Source organism: Apium graveolens, chromosome 3, assembly GCF_009905375.1.
Source record: "Apium graveolens cultivar Ventura chromosome 3, ASM990537v1, whole genome shotgun sequence".
NCBI lineage: Eukaryota > Viridiplantae > Streptophyta > Magnoliopsida > Apiales > Apiaceae > Apium > Apium graveolens.
In genome coordinates, this window is record NC_133649.1 from 167305035 (window position 1) to 167316855 (window position 11821).

At 34.3% G+C, this 11821-nt stretch overlaps 1 non-coding gene across 1 annotated transcript; it reads left to right on the forward strand.

Annotated features, from left to right (window-relative positions):
• Window positions 1-2058: 2058 nt before the first annotated feature.
• LOC141716319 (small nucleolar RNA R71) lies at window positions 2059-2165 on the forward strand. Its single transcript, XR_012573032.1, has one exon. It is a non-coding gene; the product is annotated as a small nucleolar RNA R71 (small nucleolar RNA).
• The last annotated feature ends 9656 nt before the right edge of the window (window positions 2166-11821 follow it).

The window sequence follows — 11821 nt, forward strand, 5'->3', positions numbered from 1 at the left end:
GTGGAGCCGTATCAACAAGTTTCTACTTGGGGAAAGGGGGAAACGAGCTTTACGTTTCAGAGTCATGGATTTCATCTGAACTAGGAGTGGCGTAAGTGGTCGAGTAGCGCCGGCCCAGCCTTATTATATTGGCCCAAATGGCCTGGAAGTTCCGCTAAGGCGGTCCATTCCTTAGGAGTTCAGTGTTCGGTTGACAAGTAAATCCGACAGGTTCTCCTCTACATGTAGAAAATGGTGGGGTTGTACTACTACGACTGATCATCGTAAGTGGTCTTCCTGGCGCGGTAAACTCCTGTAATGAGTTCATCATCCATTTGGATAATTCTGCAACACTACCCGTAGCATTTCGATCGAAAGGCTACTAATGGGTGGTTGCTGAAGCATTGACAGGGTCAAACATTTTTATTGGTGTATCCATTGAATGAAGTATCTCGTAACTTCATTTCTTTTCAAAATATTTCAAAGATCAAATATTTTCAAGTTTATTTGTGGTCTCATCTATGGGATGACCTCGTGAATTTTATTATACTTTGAACGGTGATAGTTCAAGTAGATTTATAAATGATATAAGTGTGGGGAAGTATTGGTAACTTCATTCCTTGTTTTTACTTATATCTAGTAAGTAATTATCTTACACACGATAAAGATTTTAGTAAGTATCCATTTAGATACTTGTGTTATTGTTATCACTACATATTATCTTGCGAGCTGTAAGGCTCACTCTTGCTTTATTTCTTCATCACACAACAACAGTTAGGAGAGATGGCCAGACTCCAGCAGACCCAGCGCAAGCGCGTGGGAAGCGTTCCGCGTCTTCCCGTTGATGTCGTAGCTGCTATAGCTGCAGAGGTAGATCTATTGTAGATTAGACCATCTGCTTTTGAGAATCAATTATGTATAATTATAACTTGTGGCAGATAATGGCAATTAACTGTAAATTTATCAAGTAATCGTTTTGGGTTGTAATAACTTTTAAATTGTGGATCCAAAGACTTATACTTATTTAAATTTCATCTCTGAGACTATAACGGGTTGTGGTGTGTGTTAGTGTGGGGTCACAGCATAAGGTTATTTATTAATTAAGTGAAGTGATATTGTGGAAAGAAAGACCGTGACGACCCGGATCCCCGACCCCGGATCTGGGGGTGTTACATATTTGTTTCTCCTCTGTATCACCCTTAGGCGGAGTGTGCTCAACAGTAGTCTTCCTTGGTTCCACTTCTTCATCCTGCTGCTTTGCTTCTTTCTCAGCCCCGGCTTCTTTAGTCAACTCTTGAGTTTGTTCGGGATTTGCAACCTTCCCATACCTCAAAGTGATTGCCTTTACCTGCTCCTTAGCTTCCTTATTTCCTGGCATTTTAGTGTCACTGGGCAATGTACCATGTTGACAATTTAGCAAGGCATTGACATTGCCCAATTTGATTTTCCAAGGTCTTGATAGAAACAGCTTGACTCTTGCACATAAGCTTCAACTCCTCTAATTCAGATTTTTCATTAGCTTGTTGCAGCTGGAGTTGTTGTCTTGGTGCATACTACGGTTGCTGAAAACCAGGGGGGTTGTACTGGCTAGCTGGATACTGCTGATAAGGCTGTTGAACCGCATTCTGAGCGTTGCTCTAACTAAAATTAGGATGATTGCGGTTGTTAGGATGATAGGTGGCTGGCACATGTTGCTGCGCTCGCTGGAAGTTGCTCACGAACTGAGCTGATTCACTAGAAATTACGCACGGATCAGTATCATAGGCACCAGCACAAAGCTCATAGACACTAGTGATTTGATTAACTCCATAATTAGCCAAAGTGTCCACCTTCATTGTCAAAGCCTTAAGTTGGGCAGCGATAGCAGTTGCTGCGTCCAACTCCAGAATTCCTGCAGTTTTCCCTTGAGTCAGTCTCTAGGAAGGATTCTGGTACTCATTAATAGCCATCAGTTCAATAAGTTCATAAGCTTCATCGTAGCTCTTAGCCCACAAGGCTCCTCCTGATGCTGTATCAAACATGGGTCTAGAAGTAGCACCCAATCCATTGTAGAAACAGTTGATAATCATCCAATCAGGCATGCCATGATGTGGGCACTTCCTTAGCATCTCCTTATATCGATCCCAAGCCTCACATAGAGATTCTCCAGTTAGTTGAGGAAACTAAGTAAGAGCATTCCTGATTGCTGCAGTCTTCGCCATGGGGAAGAATTTAGTGAGAAACTTTTGAGCAAGATCTTCACAAGTGGTTATAGACCCTGCTGGTAGAGAATGTACTAGCACTTAGCATTGTCCCTCAGAGAGAATGGGAAGAGTCGTAGCTTAATAGCATCCTCAGTCACATCATTGAATTTGAAAGTGTCGCAGATCTCGATGAAATCCCTGATGTGCATGTTGGGGTCTTCAATAGGAGAACCCCCAAACTGAACTGAGTTCTGTGTCATCTGAATCGTGCTCGACTTAATGTAATAACCCCAAAATTTTGAACTTTTTTTGTAACCCTTATGAATAGTGTTTTTGCTGATATTGCTGAATAAGAAAACTGTTCATGCCACACTATGTAGGGGTTCTTTTATGGATATTCTGAGATTTTATTGGTACTCCATATGATATATAAGTGTATGTAAAGATCGTCAGAATCCAAATTTGAACCTTTTGATTTTTCCCGAAAATCCACCAGATATCGAAAGAATTGAGTATAAGGTAACATGATAAAAAGGATTTAAATTCAAGGATTTTAATAGAGGATCATAAAAAGGAATATAATGTATTAAGAAAGGTTAAGGGAACCTAAGTAATAAGATCCCGGGTATGATCCCTCAAACGATAAACGAAAACGAAAGTTAAGCGAACCGTATAACAGATCAGCGGTCATTAGCCAAATAATTAAAAGCTTATCAAAGAGATTAGTGGGGATGATGTCATCAAACCAATGAGAAAAGGACAAAGGAGGGAGGGTGACATCACATGGTGACATAAGCATGACCAAGCAAGTGTGTTGTTGGTTGAATTAGAACCACACAAAAGTTACCATGGTAAAAAGGTAATAAAACAAAACAAAACAAATCAAAAAATCAACCAACCAAGCCAACAATTCATTTTCACCAAAAACACAACATTTTCTCACCTTTCTTCTTCCATGCTCTCGGTTTTTTCTTCTTTTCCAAAGCAAGAAAATCAAAAATCAAGTTCCAAACATTGTTAAATCACAAGGTAATTATCTAAGACTCCTTATGCATAGTTATGGATATCCTATAAGTTTGAGCTCCTAAATCATTCACAATCTCTTCCTAAAAATCATGGAAGAAGATGGTGAATAGTGTTTTTCAAGAACTAAAATTTGTGTTCTTGAAGTTTTGTTTAGTTTAAGCTTGGATAAGGACTTTAAGGGTGATTCCAAGCCATTCTCTTGATTCTCCACTCTCCAAGGAAGGTATATCCCCTCCAAACCCTAACTTTATTTGAGTAATTAGGTTTAGTTTTGTTGATTTTAATTCATGGGAGGCTTGCTTGTTGTGAATGTAGAGATTAGTTAGTTTTGTGAAGTTTTGGAGTGGTAATTCTTGAATTGTTGATTAATGAACTTAAGTGTAGTTAAGTTCAAGTTTAATAATAAGTATAAATTGTTAATGTTGAGTTGTTGGGGCTGTTATGATGTAGTATGGATGGAGTTTTGATTGGGTTGTGATTGTGGATTGATTGTGGGTTGAATTGGAGTGTTTTAAATTTGGGTAATCGCGTAAACATAGCCGTCGTAATGTCCGATTTACTTTAGACTATTTTTGTTCTTAACATTAGGACCCGTGAACTCACTGCTAGGTTTTGACCATTGCCATGATTAGATATTTCATGTTACGAGCTTCGTTTTTATATGTAGTTCGTTTGATTCCGATGTACGGTTTAGGAGAAACGGCCGTTTTAAGTAACGACGTTTCGCGAACGAATCATTACCCCTTGCCTTACTTTGAAACATAGGTTAAGGACCTAAAAGGAATAATTGGAGTATGAAACATTTATTTAAAGTGTGTTAGGCAGTTGGTAAGACACTCGCAGAAGAATCGCCTTAAAACTCGTAATGGTTAATTTATTAAAAATGGTGGAGCCGAGGTACTCGAGCGACTTACGAGAATCAGTAAGCGCAAAGCGAGCGTTAGAGTCTAAATTGGTTAAAGTATAGATTTATAAGTGACTTTGGTTTAATTCCAACTTATATGTTGTTTATAGGTTACCAGACTCGTCCCAAGCCATTTATAACCCCCAGTCGCTCAGGCAAGTTTTCTATCCGTTATACAGTTGTTGTGATATATACATTTGTACATGCATTATCTTGTGATAGATGCATAATGGTTACTTAGCAAATTCTTGCGATATATTGTAGCATGTGATATGGTATATATGCATGCCTGTTTCGTATTCTTGATACATATATCTGTTGATTCAGTTGATAATACCTATGCTAGAGATAAGCGGTAATTTGCATATACCCTTAGTATAGGGGACCCAAAGGTGAACTTTTTCTAAAACCGGGAGTCGAGGCTCCCGAGTATAATATATATATATATATATATATATATATATATATGAATAGTTTTCAAAACTATGAATCGAATAAGATTTATTCGATAACTTTATTTTATTAATGAATATTATCTTGAATATTCATTCGAGGGCTTATGATCCCGTTTATTTTATTATTGAATATTATTTTGAATATTCATTCGAGGGCTTATGACTCCGTTTATTTTATTAAGGAATATTATTTTGAATATTCATTCGAGGACTTATGACTCCGATTATTTACTAAATAATATTCTTTATTTTATTATAGAATAATGTGTCGATAATCAAACTTACTTTTGATTATTCAAATAAAGATATTACTTTCGTATAAGTACATCTTTGGTTATTTAAGATTCATTTCAAGTATAAGTTTTACAACTTCTACTTCAATTATTTTATAAAGATTATTCTTTATGGGAAGATTATTTAAATAATAATATTCAGATATTTTCTAATATATTGGGACTGATTTATTTTATTAAATCAGCATTACTCCAAACATTCTTAAAAATGTTTTGCGAGTCTTCAAAATGATTTTAAAAGTTAGAGCGGATCCAAAAACTCATTTTATATTTAAGATCCTCCTTTCGAAGGGGATTTAAATACTCGCTCAAAACCTGAGGGATCCGGCTCTGTGGTGTGTTTTATATTCGCAACAAGGTTGCGGTCTTGATAAAAGAGTTTTTGATTACTTACCCAATACTCGGGAAGTAAAATTCTTGGAACAAGTTAATCCATTAACAGGCATCGCCTGGGAAATATCGGTGAGTTTTCCTTTCCAACTAGATATGACTTCTTGGTGGAGTCGTATCAACAAGTTTCTAATTGGGGAAGGTGAGGACGAGCTTTACGTTTCAGAGTCATGGATTTCATCCGAACTAGGAGTGGCGTAAGTGGTCGAGTGGCGTCGGCCCAGCCTTATTATATTGGCCCAAACGGCCTGGAAGTTCTGCAAGACGGTACATTTCTTAGTAGTCCAGTGTTCGGTTGACAAGTAAATCCGACAGGTTCTCCTATACATGTAGAAAATAGTGGGGTTGCACTACTACGACTGATCATCGTAAGTGGTCTTCCTGGCGTGACAAAACTCCCGTAATGAGTTCATCATCCAATTGGATAATTCTGCAACACTACCCGCAACATTTCGATCGAAAGGCTACGAATGAGTGGTTGCCGAAGCATTGACAGGATCAAATAGTTTTAATGGTGTTCCCATTGAATGAAGTATCTCGTAACTTCATTTCCTTTAAAAATATTTCAAAGATTGAATCTATTCAAGTTTTAACTTGTGGTCTCATCTATGGGATGACCTTTTGAAACTTATTATACTTTGAACAGTAATAGTTCAAGTAGATTTCTAAAAATGGTATAAGTATAATGAAGTAATTGGTAACTTCATCTTCCTTAAAACTTATATCCAGTAAGTAATTACCTTACACTTGATAAAGGATTCTAGTAAGTTATCCATTTAGATACTTGCATTATTGTTTACACTATATATTATCTTGCGAGCTGTAATGCTCACTCTTGCTTCATTTCTTCATCACACAACAACAGTTAGGAAAGATGGCCAGACTCAAGCAGACCCAGCGCAAGCGCGTGGGAAGCGTCCCGCGTCTTCCCGTTGATGTTGTAGCTGCTATAGCTACAGAGGTAGATCTATTGGTAGATAAGGCATTCTACTTTTGGGAACCAAATATTGTATAATTATAACTTGTGGCAGATAATGGCAATTAACTGTAAATTTATCAAGTAATCATTTTGGGTTGTAATAACTTTTAAATTGTGGATTCAAGGACTTGTACTTATTTCAATTTCATCTATGAGACTATAACGGGTTGTGGTGTGTGTTAGTGTGGGGTCACAGCATAAGGTTATTTATTATTAATTAAGTGAAGTGATATTGTGGAAAGAAAGACCGTGACGACCCGGATCCCTGACCCCGGATCTGGGGGTGTCACACTTAATCTCAAAAGTGTTAGCCCTGATGGCTGGTCTGATGATGCTAGACTGAATGTCATTAATCTTAGGTTTAGAATAGTCCATCAAGGCCATCATATTTTCTGCTTGATCACCCATAGCTACTACAATTGGCTCTTCAACTTTCTCTTTTTCCTCTAACTTCTCTTTATCCTAAAAAACTTCCCTACGAACTACCATAAGTTCTTCCCCGACTTTATTCAGTGTTCTCTTACGAGTACGCGAACGCGTATGCATACACCCTCGCTAGAGTACCTGAAACCAGACAAGGAACAAATAAGTAATAATGTCCGAGTCAATGAACTTTAACGACCACTGATGGAAAGCACATAAACTATAAATTAACACTGTATTCCCCGGCAGCGGCGCCAAAAACTTGTTAGTCGCTAAACACGCGCTAATAATACATGCAAGTATACGAGTCCGCAAGTAGTATATAATCTTTTCTAGTTCGTTTCCACAGAGACTGTATTGGTTAACTATTTCATTTATACACCTAAGCAACAATGTATGGCTATTATCCAATACTAAGACTATAACAAGTTGAGATTGTTTATAACTAAGGATTACGCTAACAATTATAACTACGAGAATAAAATTAACTGAATTGATATATATGACAAACATGGGATTCTAACTTAATTAAATACTTCATTCAATAGCCTTATTATTCTTAACCTTAGCATGCAATGGTGAGGACACTAATCAGATAACACGAAACTGATAAACGCCAACTTTCGTTGTACGAGTACCATTCTACCAGACATCCACAAAAGAGATAGAAGCTGAATATGCACCAATTATATTGAGACCCTATATGTCTATAGAATTTGACAACATAACGGTTTAAGCACAAGTTATCTATCTTGATTACATAGGGCAAGTAAGATGGTTAAAATTACCTACGAATCATGCATGACACATATATGAACCTATGCTAGCATGGCAAGTTCTAAATCCTTAAATTTACTTTCGCTTCATTAAGAATTAACACACTATCTTATAAGTTCACGATGCTCATAAGACGAATACGCACAACCAATACTAGGATATCATATAATCACCAATAGAAAGTCTGTCAATTCCTCCATTGGGATCTGAATGCCCCTCTTCCTATGGTTAGTTAGGTTTACAAAGGCATCAAACAATTTAACTAAAGAAATCCATAAATAAATCCACTAGAACCCCACGATAATGATTAGCCCATAATCGGACTCATCATCAACGTGGGTTCCGATGAAAACATGATATAACAAACATAGTCTTTATACGAATAAATAAAACTAAGTACAAATATTAGTATAGGTTCAGCAAAACAAGAAACAAGCATCCAAGTTACAACTCAAAACAAAGATTCACAAGAATAAACTAGATCGTCTTTGCCTTTGATGAATTGTGCTAAAGGTCTCTTGGCGTCTTCTCGTTGCGCTATGGTAATTCTCTTTCTTCATATCTATTAAAAACAACCTAATATTAATATATATAGCAACCCTTAACAATCTGGAAGCATTCCCTTTTAGAATTATAGTAGAAACAGGATTCTGAAATTCGGCCATAGCGCGGCCGCGCGCTATCACAGCGCGGGCATGCTGCATTTCTGGAACCCTGGCGCGACGGCGCACTATCACAGCGCGGGCGCGCCGTCCTTCTGGGAAAAACTCAGATTTCTTCTTAAATCTTGCTGCTTCGAGCCGGCTTTCCACGAGCTTTTATTCCAACACCACCTGGACACCAAATTAGCACCAAAACAATGCTAATTCACCTGATTACCTGACTGCCTGAAATGCAAAACACTAGAAAACATATTAAAACACATAATAACTTGAGTACAAATGCATCAATTCAAAGCTTAGTAGAGCATAATAAAGTATCATAAATGCCACTCAACACATAATGCATCACACATACGTATCCCAAACTTGCGTATCATATCTCAATCTATTTTCCCTCTCTTTGTTTGATTGGTACCTCTCTCTTTGTTTCATCTCTCCACCATCATCGTACTATCATTGATTCCGGCACGTCCACCTACAACCACCATTAATTACAACAATGTTACATTGAAACCTTATTATATCTACTCCATCTCAAAATTCGATTTATATCAGGAGTCACTTTGACACAAAAAGGTCAGATTGAAAATCAAAACATGAAAGAAAGGTGTTGCTGATGTGTCAATAAGAGTGATGATGGACACATATATAATAAGAGAGATTTGATGAGGGATGGGGGAGGAGATGTGGAGAGATAATATGACTTATGAGGCACGGAGAGAGACTAGGAGAGAAGGTGAAAGAGAGAAATAGTAACACGCATTATTCAATAGCGTATTAGATAGGTATTTAAGGCCCATAATCTATATATGGGTAAATCAGGCTGCAATATCTCTCCTATCGGTATTTTGGACATTTTCTCCCTATAAATATAAACAAAACTATATCTCAATCAGTAATATTTTTTTCAAAACTTAAATATCACTAACTTATGCATGTGCCTATTTAAAATTTTAAATTAAATTTAAAAATTATATAATATTAAAAACATTCAGTGCATCGCACAGGGTTTTAGGCTAGTATCTATTTAATCTTATTCTATCTATTATTGTATCATTGTGTTACATTTTGGTGTTTGAATACTTTAGAACAATGTGATCATCCTATGTTTATGATTGGTTAAATTTCTAATCATATTATATTTAGAATTGTATAAGGATATTGTATCGTAATTGGTATTTGAATAGTATTAGCATAATGTAATCTTTTTCTATTTATGATTATACCAAAAATATACTTATTCTTAAAATATAATCTTAATCGTCTATATTTAATTATATCATATCAACGGTTGAGATTGTATCGGTAGTAGACGATCAAAATTTTGGATAAATAGTCTCTTACGCTTATTATATATAAATGATATTATGAAAAATCATTTTAAAAAAAATCATTAAATTTGAATTTTTATATTATATATTTGAAAGATGGATGTAATATCACAAATGGATAAAAAAAGAGTATTTGGGGTTTTTATAAATATAAACAACTAATTTGTATCAAAACTAGTATGTAGCTCGTGATTCACACCGAGATATAGAGGGTTTTTTATTTATAATATTTTTTTAATATATCTATGTAAAATAAATTTTTTTAGTTCTAATAATTGTTGTAAAAAAGAATTAATAAACTTATCGAATGATAGTGAAGTAAACGAAAAATAGATATTAGATGATAATAAAAATTGCAAAAATGATATATCTCTTATTTTAATCTAACTACTTTTAGAAGATAAATTATTGAACTCATTAAATGATTAAATGAAAGTAAATGAAACAAATTTTAGACAATAACTCACATTAAAAAATTGAAATATTTTATACTCAGATATAAATTTGGGTTTCATGTTCTCAAAAAAGGAAGGGGTTTAATATTTCATACAAAAATATTAAAACGTTGCAACTTTAGTAAATTGTAGAAAACTTCTTCGTACACAATATTTTTGTATTACTTTTCTTTTCTGTAGTTCCGTCGCCTAAGAGAATATGGATATCAGCCGATAAATTGACATGTGAGAGAGTAACATAAAGCTGACCATGACAGAAAGCAAGACCGAGAAGATACACATCAACCTTTTCCGAAGACTGGCCTTGACTTTTATCAATCATCATTGCATAACATACTTGCAACGGTAGATGTCTCCTCTTAAATATGAAAGACCACTTCGAGTTGCTTTCATTTGATGTTGTGGTAAACCTCGGAACAATATGTGTAGGTTAGATATTTTAAATGCTGAATCTGCTAACTTTTTTATGTGATATGATTAAACTACTCTAGTATAGAAGGATCTAAATATTGTTCCATACATCAATTTGATTGATAATTAATTCTAAGGCCATTGATAAATATCTTGGTCATATATACCTTTTTTTAAGTTGAGCTAAGTCATAGAAGTGTTGTGGTTGTTTCTAAAATTGGAGCTTCTTGTTATATATACTATTACAGTTTTATAATCATAAATATATCAAAGATGCCTCTATACCCTTAAACCGGTAGTTAGAATGATAACAGATAATGTGCAAAAATATTTGCATAACGAAATACATCTTAAATCGAACGAAAATGCTATATATTAATAGCTTTAAAGCATATAAAAAGGGGGAAATTATTGTTCCTTAGAAACCGAAAAAAAACTTTGACAAATGTCTAGACTTGATCTTTTATTTAGGTACTAAATGGAAAAATTATGAAGAAGATGCTTTGGATACTTTGATGCAATCTTCACACAATAATCCAAAGATGAAAATGTCAATATAACAGACTTCGCTTGCCAGATTAGACAAAAAATATTTATGAGAACTATATTCAATTGTTGATTTATATAAATTTAATGAAGCACTATGATCATATTTAATAACGCATATTCTTGACCTAAACTACATTAATGTATGGAAAAAAATATTAGTTAATTTTAAAATTCTAAATATTTGTAAAAGTCATAAATACCTGATTTCATTCATTCATCATTATTAGGACCATCATATCCAATAATATCAAGCCTGCAAAAATAAATAATACACTAAGATTTCATTTTTAAGAAAAACTTATTATAAAAAATTAAATATATTTTTTACATTCAGACCAGTGCATGAAATTCCAAACCTCGGCCCAACCCTCGTTAATATAAATTTTAGATGCTCGAGTATTAATGATTGAAACAATGTCTGAGATTAAAAAAAATACACGTAACAATATCTGGTATATGTGACACTAAACAAAACTATGCAAGAACTAATATTACCTCAAAGCCGATTACTAACCCATATTTTTTGACAATTGCCTAGACAACGTATCTTTAGAAGCTCTGAGTTACAATATGAACAGGTCTTACCGCACAACTATTTAAATATAAAAATGTTACAAATTAATAAATTTATTTCACATCTAAAAATTTAATACAAAAATATGAAAAAATATTTTTTTTAATTGGTTATCTTTATAAAAAAGGGTGATCAATTAATTTGTGATTTCTTCAATTAAACATAAAGTTGTTATAGTCGTAGTATAATTAAAAAAAATCATATTCTTAATCACGAAAATACTAATTGCAGTAATTTGGTAAAAATTGTCAAGAAGTTTCATGTAAAACAGACGTGAAATCTTTTACTTTTATTTTCTATCAATTTACATAGCAATCATGAATATACTAATTGTTAAAAATATTAAAAAGTTAGTTAAGGAATGAAGTATGGAACACACATATAATCTTTGGTTTTAATTTCATATATTTATTAATTGTTTATCTTTCTA